The sequence below is a fragment of the Mastomys coucha genome, unplaced genomic scaffold, assembly GCF_008632895.1.
Source record: "Mastomys coucha isolate ucsf_1 unplaced genomic scaffold, UCSF_Mcou_1 pScaffold5, whole genome shotgun sequence".
In the NCBI taxonomy this organism is placed as follows: Eukaryota; Metazoa; Chordata; class Mammalia; order Rodentia; family Muridae; genus Mastomys; species Mastomys coucha.
The window spans coordinates 14,389,275-14,401,636 of NW_022196911.1; the positions used below are offsets into that span (position 1 = coordinate 14,389,275).

Here is a 12,362-nt window from a genome sequence, read left to right on the forward strand (position 1 = left end):
GAGAAAGGAAGAAAGAAAGAAAGAAAGAAAGAAAGAAAGAAAGAAAGAAAGAAAGAAAGAAAGAAAGGCCAAACTGACTTATCAGCCAGCACTCCAGACACAGAGCAAGGGTATTTCCCAGGTCAAATTTGACTGGCTGGAATCAATGAGTTCTGCACTCATCAAGAGACCCTGCTCAATAAATAAAGTGAGAGGTGATCCAGGGATAGACCTAAGGTCAACTTTGGGCCTCTATGAATATACATGTTCACACCCATACACACCTATATGCACACACATATAAACAGAGATGCAGACATATACATGTTTTTAAAAAGACATACACTAACCACTGGGACAGACAGATGAAGTCTGCAGCCTGAGGACCACTGAGAACCTTCTTATCACCAGAGCAGTGTAGGATTGATTATCTTCTTAAAACCAGGGCAAGGTGGGACCTTTTTTTTTTTTAATTCAGCCTGAAGGTTGTGCTGTATCTGCCCTCAGATGAGAGCTAGGAGCCCACACCACTCTATTTAGCTTTGTTCACTTCAGCCCATGGTTGCTTAGGAGCAAACCCACACCTGTCTGCATGGGACACTGAGCTAGGAGCTAGGCTGCAGTGCAGTCCCTTCTGTAAAAATGGTTCATGATAAAAGGTGTTCAGAGTGAAGTGTTTCATGCAAAGGACCTGTTAATATATGTTTTTAAATAATTCATTGACATGGAAGAAATGTTCCAGGAATTTGAAGGCTCCCTCTAGGGATATCGCTAATCGTTAGTGCAGGATTCAGGTCTGAAAATCAAATACCAACTCCACATCCCAAGCCGTACCACGGCTCTCCTGTATTAAGATGAAAATCCTTGAAACACAGCAACTTTCATTAGAGCTGTCAGTCTTGTGATGGTGTTGAGAAGTTCAGATTGCTGCCAGGAAGCTGGGCCTCTCTCTCCCATCACCAGCTCATAAGACAGTGTTACAGGGATCCCAGCACCTAGCAACGGGGATCTCTCACACTACTTATGTAAGGCTCTGCATTATGAGGGGCTCTGCGATTATGTTTATCCCTTGAAGGTTCTCTGGGATGTCACCGTCCTGGCTTCCTGGCACCGGTGGAGGGCTGGGGGTAGGGCTCGGCTAAGTGGCTCTGATACAGTGATTTTCTTGCCAAGCTTAGGAAATTAATGCCAGGCTGGCTTTATCCAGTGATCCGCATCCGCCCCTTCAGCGACTGCCTGCCAGTTGGTGTTACATTTCAAAGGGAAGCCACAATGGATGTGATAGCCAAGAGGAATTGCTGGCCCTGTTACAGTGTGGAAGACTAAAGGAGAGATCAGTGAGAACAGGGTATCACTGAGGCCACCTGACGCCTTGGGAGCAGAGGGTGGGCTGAGCCACCCCCATCCCGATCCCCACAGAGGCTGCTGGCGCAGCAGCACAGATCTGCCATTTCAATCATGCAAATTGGTAGAACCTGAAGTTCTTGGGTGTCTTCTGCACTAAAAATGGAAATTGTATAGAGAACGTCACTTGGGAAATTGATCAATCAAATCAAAATAGAAATAAAGTGAGCAATGTGCAAAATAGAACCTGGAACAGCTAAGTGTGAATAAGCAAAAACCACCACGGAGTTGGGAGTTTTAGGAGAGGGGGGATGACTACGCTTTAGAAAAGCACTCAGTGAACATATTTAGAAGCCCAGCTGGCCTGGAGCTAAGATGGGCCTGAGATGGTGTGGGCCCGTTGCTTGTGGGAGGACAAAGATACCCATGGCCCTGGCTACCTGGGCACCTGTCTGAGGGTCTACTGCTGCTCTGCTCAGTGCTGTCTGACAGAGACTGAGGGCCTCCACTGCCTGCTCAAAGGCCATTGATCTGGGACTACTTCCACCAGTGGAAAGCAGTTTTGCCTGTAGTGTGTGGTGGAATTGTACAAAGATTATGATTGACTGTTGAAGATGGGCTTTGGAATTGTTTTTCTCCTTAGATCAATGTGTGTTAAGAAGAGGAAACCATGGTAATCTGTTTGGGAAATAAAGCTGGCTCGCTGTCAGTTGGTATATAAACCCATGGATCTATGTGCTGCTGTATCGGCTTGCTAACTTAACCTTCCCAGCAGATGGATAAGGGCTCCGGTGTCCCCAGAGTGGTGCTTTCCCCTCACATTCCATTTCCATAATCCTGGGCTCTCAAGTCATGCTTCCCACCTGACCCTGAACTGTTCAAGAGTTGTGTCCTAGATTGTGGAGGTGATAAGAGTGAATGAAGGAATGAATGGGTGGAGGAAGGAATGAGGGAATGGGTTCCAGGATGATCAAGGGAACAAAAATGTTGGAGTGAAGGAGTTATTGGGTTAACAGAGGGCACCAGTGCTTGCAGAAGGAACACTTAGATGGAGTTGGTCCTGGGTGTTAGCATTCTGTCTAAGCTCCACCCCACAGTTACCTGGCAACAGCCAGGTATGCCCGACTCACTATAAAAGGGGCTGCTTGCCCCTCCTCTCTCTCTTGCTCTCTTGTTCTCTCTTGCTCTTGCCTTCCTGCTCCTGCTCTCTCCACATTCCCTTCCCCCCACTCTCTCTCTCTACCTGCTCATGGCTGGCCTCTCTCTCTCTCTCTCTCTCTCTCTCTCTCTCTGCCTTTCTCTGCCTCTATTACCCTCTTAACTTCCTTCTCCTCACCCTGAATAAACTCCGTTCTATACTATTACCTTCCCCTCGTCCCTCAGGGGAAAGGGATGACTCAGCATGGGCCTTCGGAGGCGCGCCCTTCCCCCACACCTCACCACACATCCATAGAACATATCCCCCTTCTCTTTATCTCTTTATAAACACATCACTGAGAACTCCATCGTAAGGACAAAATGGCTCCTGCGAAGTCTGAACAAGTGCTGTAGGAATGATGGTGGCCAGCCTCTCATTGAGCAGGCTCTTCTTGGAGGTGCAAACCCATTGGCACCATGCCTACAACATCAGCAAACGAAGGATGTTCCTCTTTCCTCCTCTCTCCAAGTATCCCACTCGAGGAGGTACAAGGACACCAATCCCAGAGGCAGGGGTCAGGGGTGGGCACCTGGCTCACCATGGAGCTGCACTGCGCCACTGGCTAGAGCCCTTGAACCTGGGTTTATTTCCTTACATGAAACAGATTTCCCCAATGGAGACTATGAAGTGCGTCTCCCAGTGCAGGGCTGTCCCAGGTAAACACAAGTTTGAAGAGGATGCAAAGCCAGCACATGCTCTGGGGTGCCCTGCCATGAGCTGGTTGGTCAGGAGAGCGTTGGCGGACTTTAGCTTCTGCTCTGTGCAGCTCAGCTTCCATATCACCCCAGAGGGCAGGGACTGGGTTGGGCTGTTTATTTTGGGTACCTTCAGATAGGACACCCCATTGAGCTAAATCATTATAAAGGACTTAATTGCGGCTAATAAATTCTTTCCAGAGGAAGTTCTCAGAGTAGCCAAGCATTTGGGGAAGCATAGAGAAGTCCCCGCTTCTCTGCCCTGGTGTGTCCCCATCTGACAGAAGCTCTGACAGTAGCTATAAGTCATCACATCAGGTCCATGTTCTTTAGGAAGGAGCTTTCGGTGTATTTATTTCTTAATCGCAGTTTCATTTCCAGCCCCCGTGCCGCCCCCCCACCCCCATACAAACCTACCTGTTTCCATCTTTAGTTTTGTGGTAGCCCTGTTCTCAGATGAAGTTAGATATATGATGAGACAGTAGCCTCGCCCTTCTTTTCCCCTCCCTTTCCCTCCACTCCTCTCCCCTCTCTTCTCTCCATTCTCCTCTCCTCCTGTCTCCTCCCTTCCCTTTTCTTCTCCTCTCCCCTTCCCTCCCCTTCTCTCCCCTCTCCTCCTCCCCTCCTCTCTTCCCCTCCCCCCTCTCTCTTCCTCTCCCCCTATCTCCTCCAAGCATACTTCTTCTCCCAGAATTTTCTACAGTAATTGTCTATCAGTCTGTAAGAGTAGAAATTGAAGCCTGAAGGGATGCCTATCCAGCCTGAAAGGGAGGTGAGAACAGCTGGACCTTTAAATGAGTGAGTGGAGCAGTCACAGAGATCTTGGACTCACCTGCCATCATTTCTGTGGCTTGCTTTACATCTCATGCTTATGACTTGTAGCATTTCAGCAAGACAGACACACACACACACACCACAGAACAAGGCCACGCTGTCTGAATTTTTTGGCTTGTCTCTTGAGTTTTCAGTGATGAAATTGAGAGAACAGGTTAAGCAGAGAATGAATGAGCCTCTAATGTTTTGGTTTGGTGTTTATCCTGACAACCCCCCCTACCCCCCTGACACCCTACGACCCTGGGCACTACTGCTCTTTGGGTTCTAAATGGGGAGAGTCTCCTTTGAAAGCTGAATGAATGATCAGATCCAGGTGAATCTAAAGGTCAGAAGGAGGGGCAGTCCTAAGTAGTGAAAATCTCAGGAGTGCTTGGCCTTGGCTTAGATACTGAAACACAAACACAAGAAGGCAATGAATGGCCACTATTGACCCATGTTTCTTAATTGACCATGATATCATATTGTCAGCAAAAACAAACCAAGATTTATCCTTCATTCTTCATTTGGCCCGTCAGGTTTTAAAGAGTACACTGGAGTGTCTTAAACTATGAGATCACCTCCAAACAGGAGACACACACAATATCTGTGCACTTGGTTTGAGTGGAGATGCAGTCTTCACAAGGCATGGAGAGGTGGGGCCTTTCTGAGATGGCTAGTGCTGAGCCTGTGTCCTAATGAATGGCCGAGGCCTGAAAGGGCTGGGGCAAGTGGCCTCCCAGGCTCTTCCTCCACAAGAAGGTACCCAGAAGTGACCATTGAGAAGGCACAGTCCTCTCCAGACACCAGAGCAGTGAAGACACTAATCTTTCTTCCCTGCCCATTACGCATTCTGCACCCTGGTACAGCAGAAGGGAGGGCGGCACAAACCCAGTTCTTCGTGCATTTACATTCCATAAGAATCTCCCGTGGAAGTGAAGTGCGGTCCCTGAAACAAGAAGCCTGTAACCCACGTTTGAAGGTCAGACCTCACCGTCCTGTGGGCTCATTACCAAAGGTGTGGAGCTCCGTGCTGCTACTGGTCCTTATTGTTTAACCCACTCTTTGCTCTTCTGCTGTGTTTTGTCATCCACCACAGGAGGAGTCAGCACCAGGCCTCCACAAGGTGTCAGGCCCAGATCATGGGCCTCCCAGCCTCCAGCATGTGAACGGACTCCTTATCTCTTGTTTTCTCAGAGCCTTCTGAATTACCCCTCTGAGGTACTGCATTGCTAGTGTGTGTGTGTGGGAGGGAGGAGCCCGGATCTAACAAGGCTCACAGTCTATGAGACTGCCCCCAAAGGGTTTCCTGGTGAGTGTGCTTAGGCCCCAAGTCCTCCATCAGTGTCACTAGAACTCCATTACATTGTAGTGGGCCACGCAGATTTCCTTCCTAGATTCTGAGCTGAGCAGATAATTGACAGCAGCATCTTTTGGTTGTTATGCGCCACACTCTTCTGGGCCCCTTAAGTAGCACAGTGCTCGCTGGCCAACTTGGATTAGACTAGATGAGGCCCTTTAACCCAGGATGGCCATACGCCTGGTAGACCACAGCTCTCTGGTGGTTTCTGCTCTCAAAAGCACAGGGAGCTAGCTACTGGCTGCTGGTGGGGGCTCCAGTATTGTGCTGGGAGGGGTGTGACTGTCAGCATGCCTCTCTCTGAGTTTCTGTGGAATCCTGTCCTGTCTTTAAAGTCTTCTCCCATCACCTCTGGGCAGGCACACCTCTAGGTGTGCCAGGCATACCTCTTAGAGAACCACACAAAAACCAGATATGGGAGCCTGCCTTTATCTACTTGTGACTTATAAGGAGCCTGCTTTCTGAGTAGACTATCGTTGGCACCCCCACCAGGGAGCCTGGGTTTTGGGGTGAAACAATCACAGAGGTGCAATCACAGTCCTCAGGGATAGATCCTGCTGTCCAGAGAGGGGCCCTGTAGTGTGTGAGGGTTGCTATATTCCCTCCAGACAGGTTTGACTGTCAGGCTGCCTGTTGTACCAAGGTCCATGTATCATGTATTTTGTCTGTCTGTCACCAGATGCCTCTTGACCTGATGCGTTCACCCAGGCTTGTCGAAGCAGCCACAGAAGTTTCTCAAGAATGATGGTGTAGATAGCCCTGGAGCCACAAAGCCAGAGGCCTGGAAGACTGAAGAGCACCAAGCACAAGCCTTGGCATCCTTGGAAAGCTGCTAGCTCTTAACGTGGCTAATCCCAACAAAGATTTTATTCATTTAAATATAAAATATATGGGAAATTTTAAATAAGGCTTCCTACTGATGTGTTAGAACGGCGGGGTCACGTCAGAACATACCACACACTACGCCCCAACAGTTCCACGTGTAAGAGGTTTAATTGAGAGGGAGAGAGCAGGTAATGGCGCAGAAAGAGAGGAGGGGAAGAGAGAGCAAGGTGGAGGAATGCTCCCCGTGTATATATATGGGTTGTGACATATGGCCACAGGTAAAGGTGGGAGGTAAGCCCAATGGATTCTGGGAATATGGTGGCTGTTGCCCTGGTAACAGGTCTGTGGACCCGCTCATGCATCATCACAGGTTTTGGATGTCCTGATGCTAACACCTACAATGGTGAAGCCTCTCCTGGGATTCAATCACATTTCAAATGAGAAGAAACTAGGACTGTCCTTTGCAAAGGTCCCTCGTGTTCTTCCAAAAGTGGAAGAGGCTAGCAGTTGGAAACTCTTAAAGGGCATTTCTGAGTCTGTCCACTGAGCTAGAAACCCAAAAATGCCACTGTCCCAACCACTGGCCCCGGAGTGGAAGTTGAGGCTGCTGTCTGGGTTTTTAAAATGTTTATGTAAAGCAAGCCCTTTCAGTGCTCCATGACAAAGGCTTTCCTCCTGGCTCCTCTTGACCTCTGTGACCGCCTCCCAGGGCACAGTGCTGGGGGATAATTAAAGCTGTTTATTCTTGGGGAGTCTCTGAGAGTGCACAGAAGTTTTAAAAATTAACCTGGGACTCAGACCAGCTATGTACATCCTACTGGGCTCTTGGGCTGTACACACTCATGCTAGGCTCCTATTAGGGGAGGAGGGAATGGCTTGATTCCTGACCCTAGAGCCTGCAGTCATTGGATCATCCCCATCTGTCCTCCATCCGCAGGATTTAACAGCATGGGACAGCCTGACTCTGTTCCCTATATTGGCAAGCAGGGGTTTCTTCTACTAAGAGGCCTGCCATGGTAACAGAGGGAAGAACAATGTTAGCAGCCTCAGCTTCATGGGCAGGGGTGTCTTGGGCTTAGCATTACACATTAGCAGTGTGTCTCATGGAGTTTAAGGTAAGAGTAGAAATCTCTTGCACACGTATCTGGATACTTGTGGTATTATAACGTATTCCTTTGTGAGTTCTGACACATTCCTGGAGTGACTGCCTACCTATGATTTAAGGCTGTGAACTGTGCTCTCAGGAACCCCGTAGTTCCCTTCCCAATGCTCAGGCTTCTACTTACATCCAGGAGCCTCTGCGAATGACACCACCAAAGAGGCAAGGCAAGGCTATGGGCAGTCAGTCTGCATGAGGCAGCTTCCTCAGGAGAAACAGCATACAGAGGGGCCTCAGCTCCTTCCCAAGACCTGCACCAGTCTAGAGGGCCCATGGGGCATGTATGCCAGCATGGAGTGCCAGCCGATAAGGTATGGAGATACCACAGGTGACCTGTGCCAGACAGCACAGGCCCACCTAACAAGAAGGCTCGAGAATGGGCCTGTTGGGATACACAGATCACACAGTTCGAGCCTGTGTGAGACTGTGCGTTCTGATGGGAGGTCATCCTCGAAGAGAAGTTAAAGTCCTAGTGCCTGAGCAGAGAAAGCTTTGCAGAGCAGGTCTTGTCTCACTCCAGTGTGAGGTTCAGAGCAGTGAAGTCCCTCCTCTCCCCACTTTCACCAAGACACACAGCTTTCTGACTATGGATGTAACTCAGAAGGCCAGGGCTGCTGTCACTGGAGTAGTGGTGTTAGCATAAACACACCCCGAGTCTTCTAGCGTGCGTTGAGACGTATTTTCAATATGCTTTGCGCTCTTTCTGCTTCAGGCACCACCTGCAGATCTCTACTCTGTCCTTGTGCTTCTTGGCAGAGAGGACACCGGGGATTTGTGAGTGCAGGCTTCCCACATGCCAGTCAAGCATCTTCTGTTGAACTACACCCTCATCCCTAGTTTCACTTTTGTTTTAAGCCGGGGTCTCACGAAGTTGCCTAAGATGGCATCGTCTTGGAGATAGATCTGCCTTCCTCCTACTGAACAACCGAGCTGACAGGCCTGTGCCATCATGTCTCCAAACTCTCCAGAGGAGGTGGGGGCAGAGTCCTACAATTCCTAATGAAGGAACAAAGTAGGTCAGAGCCCCTCAACAGTTAATGCTTATTTCCTGAGAACTCAGCACACACAAGGGCCCACCACCCCAGGAACAAAAGCCTCAGGCTTTCTCCCCCAATCCCCAGTGCCTTAGTAGAGACTCCTGTTGTAGCTGATTCACCCTCTAGCTGCAGCCATAGGCCTGAGAGTCCAAGATGCTCCTCCTTCAGAGAGCCAGGAAACTCAGCAGTGCCTGGGCTTGGTGGGGAAAGTGCCCAAGAAGTAGGAACTGGCAATGCCAGCCCTTCCTCCACACAACGCTCTCATCCTCACCTGTTGGGACCTGTGCTACCTTTCAGAAGTCTGGAGGGAGGGACCACTGTCACAGTGTCCTCCTCAGAGCTGGGCAGTTCTCCTCTCTGTGAAATGTTTACCTTCTCTGGGGACTAGAAGCCATAGCATGTTGGGGGATATAAATGGGCCTTGAGAGCTGTGTAAGGATGTTTTGGTCAAGTATCTCACAAGCCTGGGACTAGAAGGAAGAATTCCAGAGAAGACAGTGGGCAAGCAGTGAAAGGAAGAGACCAAGGGCCCCAGACTAGTGAAAGCCCCTGGAGTCAGGTGTCTGTGGCCCCACTGGTTGTATTCCACCTAGAAGGCTTTGAGAACTAGGGGCCTGAGAGGCCCCAAGCTGCAGTGGGTGGCAGCCATCATTGCTGAAGGTCCAGTGTGGGCTGCTAGGTGAACCTGCCAGCCAGAGATGGTTGCTTTCCTCAACTCCTATTTTCTCCCCTAGCAAAATGAACCCGTGATAACCCAGGCCTGACAAGGAGCTCAGCTATCCCCTTCTTGTTTATTCAAGAGTCAGGGAACATGGCCAGAGCATCTGCTTTATGTTTTTAGAGTGTGTCAACAGGGTCACAGCAAGATAACCGCAGTGCTGGCCCCAGCAAGATAACAGCAGTGCAGCCCAGCCCCCATCTGAGTGTGAGTTCTACAAAGACACAGCAGGGTGGGGGTGGATCCCTGCCAGGGGCCAGAATCCTAAGCAAGAGAGCATCTGAAAGAGTAATGGGCTATGGGTAGAACAGTTGCCTGCTGCCTGAGACAGTGGCAGCTGAGGACACAGTGCTGTGGGATGAGGGAGCTCAGGTGTATTCTTTCCTCAGTAAACCAGGATCAAAAAGGCCTGTGTAGTATCTGTCCAGCTGAGTGGGCCCGGGAGCAAGGCTGCACAGGCTCCAGGAGTGCTGGGTAGCAAAGCCTGCATTCTGCAGCACAGAAGGAGTCCGGGGTATAGAGCCGTGTCACCCAGAGATGCTCTACATATCTGCTAACAGGAGGAGAATATTTGGGACCAGTTCATGTTTCTGAGCAGGTTTTCCACTAGCTGAAGAAAAAAAAGAGAGAGAGAGAGAGAGAATTCACAGAAAGCCAGTCTTGGCAAATGGCAAGGCCAAAGGAGACACAGAAGATCTGTACCCTGGAATTAGAACTGCAGGAGCCTATCCACCTCCTAGTTCTTGAACCTAGGTCTTCATTACATAGCATTTGTTTCCCCGTTATGTGAACAGCCAACAGGGAATCAGGCCCCTTGGATTGTTAAAGGCCAGTGAGAGCGGGCATCCTTAAAGGCCATGGGAAACTCAGCTGGGCTTGCAGAGCCCTTGTCTCTAGCAGGAGTAGGCATGCCTGTGCAGATCCTCATAGCAGGGACAAGGATTTCACACAACATACAAGGCTCCATTCCACCCCAGGTTGCCAAAGCACGTGTGGGAACCACAGGTGGTGATGATGGATACCAAGGGTTTGATGGCAGTTTCTGGGCACCATAAGTGTTTGGGAATGAATCCCAGGGATGCCTCTCTCCTACCAGGCTCATTCTGGGGTGCCACAGAGGCTGAAAGCCACACTGCAGAAGCAGATCCATGTCCACTGAGACCACCTGTACTTCCAGCAACATCAGCAATAACTCTGAGATTTCCTGCTGAAGCTCTCAGAGTCGTTTAGCCTCCAAGGTTCCACTTTAGAAAGACGGCTGTGACTGTGCAGAGCACAAGCCTTTACTCAAGAGCAGGAAAGCAGCCACGGGAACTCGGGTGTTTGCCCACACAGGAAATCATAAGTTCTTTTGCATCTGCTCATGCGTGTACATGAAACACTACACCACACACACACACACACACACACACACACACACACATTACACCACCACGCACCCGCCTGTCACACACCACATAGTATACACACTGATACGGTGTCTACACACACCCCATACATATGTGCACAACCACAACACACAAACTGCTAACACATATTCAGGCGCTCAGCCCTGCTGCTGTGGGAACGACAAACGGGGATGTGTCCTGAGTCACTCTGGTTTGACTTTGCACAGTTAGGCTCTTATGTGTGAGAGAACCTTGTTCCCTTCGTCATGAAACAGGCAACATCACTGGATGTCAAAGCTGGAGACAGGGCTGTCCTGATCTTGAACTCCTTTCCTCAGAGATAAGCTAGTACCTGGCAGTATAAGCTGAAATCAACCCTTTCTTCACACAACTTGCTTTTGGTGGGAATGTTTTATCACAGCAGCAGAAGGCAGAGTAGAATAGGTCCTTCTCATTTTGTTAGCATAGGTCTGTGGGTCTCATGCCTAAGTCTGATGCCAATGAGAGACTAGCCACTGAAGCCACTGTTTTCCTCTGCCAACAGCCTCTGCATACCAACAGTTCTGGGCTTGCTAGCTTGAAAAGCTGTCTCCTGAGCCTCATAACAGGTTTTGGGGAAGGATGAAGCGGCTTCTATCTTGTTTTTGTGCCCACCTGTTGGTGAAGTGTATAATTCATATTCCACTCACTCCCCCTGCAATTTGCCTTCTGATTATGACTGAGTAGACTCTTGTTCTAGGTGTTTCTACCAGACAGGCGAGGTGGGTGGGATTCATTTTTAGAAGAGCCAGGTTGGGAATCAATGCTGTCTCTGGCCCACCCAGTTGTCCAGCTGGAGTGAGATACAGCAGGGAGGGGGCGTAGCGGGTTTGTTATGGAGAATCTTGCACTCCAGAACTCCAGAAGGAGGAGACAATCTGGCCATGAAATGAGAAAAGGTTACTGCTCAGTTTAAGCAGAGCTTAGTGCCATCTGTTTCCCAAACTGGGATGGGGCCAGATGGCTGGGTGGAACCTCCCCACAGGTCCAATAGAGATGGTACCTCAGAACTGGGCCCTGGCTGTCATGGCTAACAGCAGCAGCTGTAGCATGGTGTCTCCACATGGTATGGGGAAGAACAGGCATGTGGCCCTGTCCATAGGATAAGGCTGAAGTCCAACCAACACTGGCCCTTGGTGGATATATGTTGACCTATTGGTCTTGGGGAGGAGGGCATGTCTGGTGGTTACAGGAGGCAGGGCAGGTCTCTGAATTCACTGTCCAAGGAATAAAACATCGCATCCCACAATATGGAGTTGCTTGGTTTTAAATGACCCGATTTTCCTGTCTCTGTTTCATGACGGAAATGCTTTCATCAGCCAAAGGTGGGCTGGGGTCATTCTTCGTGTGCCCCTTCCCAGGCATTCTGCCTGTCTCTGACACAAAGCACACAACCACACAAAAACACCAGAGGAAGTCAGAGTGGGGCATGTGATATGGGACCAAAATCCCTGCTCAGGACCCACCTTTGTTGGGATAGTCTGGGAGGATGCACAGGGCAATGTGTGTTGGGTGCAGCCCGGCGGAGTCGCCAGCCTGGAAGCTGAAAGCATGTCTGTCGTTTTAGAGACTGGAAAATGCCTTTCAGTGAACTTGACTCTTTTCTCAACTCTAGCTTTGCCATTCTAGAGTTTTCATCCTGGGCTCACTTTAAAAGCCACAGGAAGCAATGTATCCATGTCCCACCTACCCTGTGAACCTGTGGGTGTTGATTAAAGATCTACTACAAAAGGCCTTACCTACTGCCAAACATAGCCTCTCTTTCTCATGGAGCAGGTTAAGTTAAGCGCTTGGCTGCCTGAGCAGGGCC

At 49.7% G+C, this 12,362-nt stretch overlaps 1 long non-coding RNA gene across 1 annotated transcript in view; it reads left to right on the forward strand.

The window, feature by feature from the left end:
- LOC116078309 overlaps window positions 1–6,274 on the forward strand; it is a 29,699-nt gene extending 23,425 nt beyond the window's left edge. The window contains exons 3-4 of the long non-coding RNA XR_004113499.1: window positions 5,126–5,247; window positions 6,066–6,274. This is a non-coding gene — a long non-coding RNA (uncharacterized LOC116078309). The remainder of the gene's footprint in view (window positions 1–5,125; window positions 5,248–6,065) is intronic.
- Window positions 6,275–12,362: the final 6,088 nt, after the last annotated feature.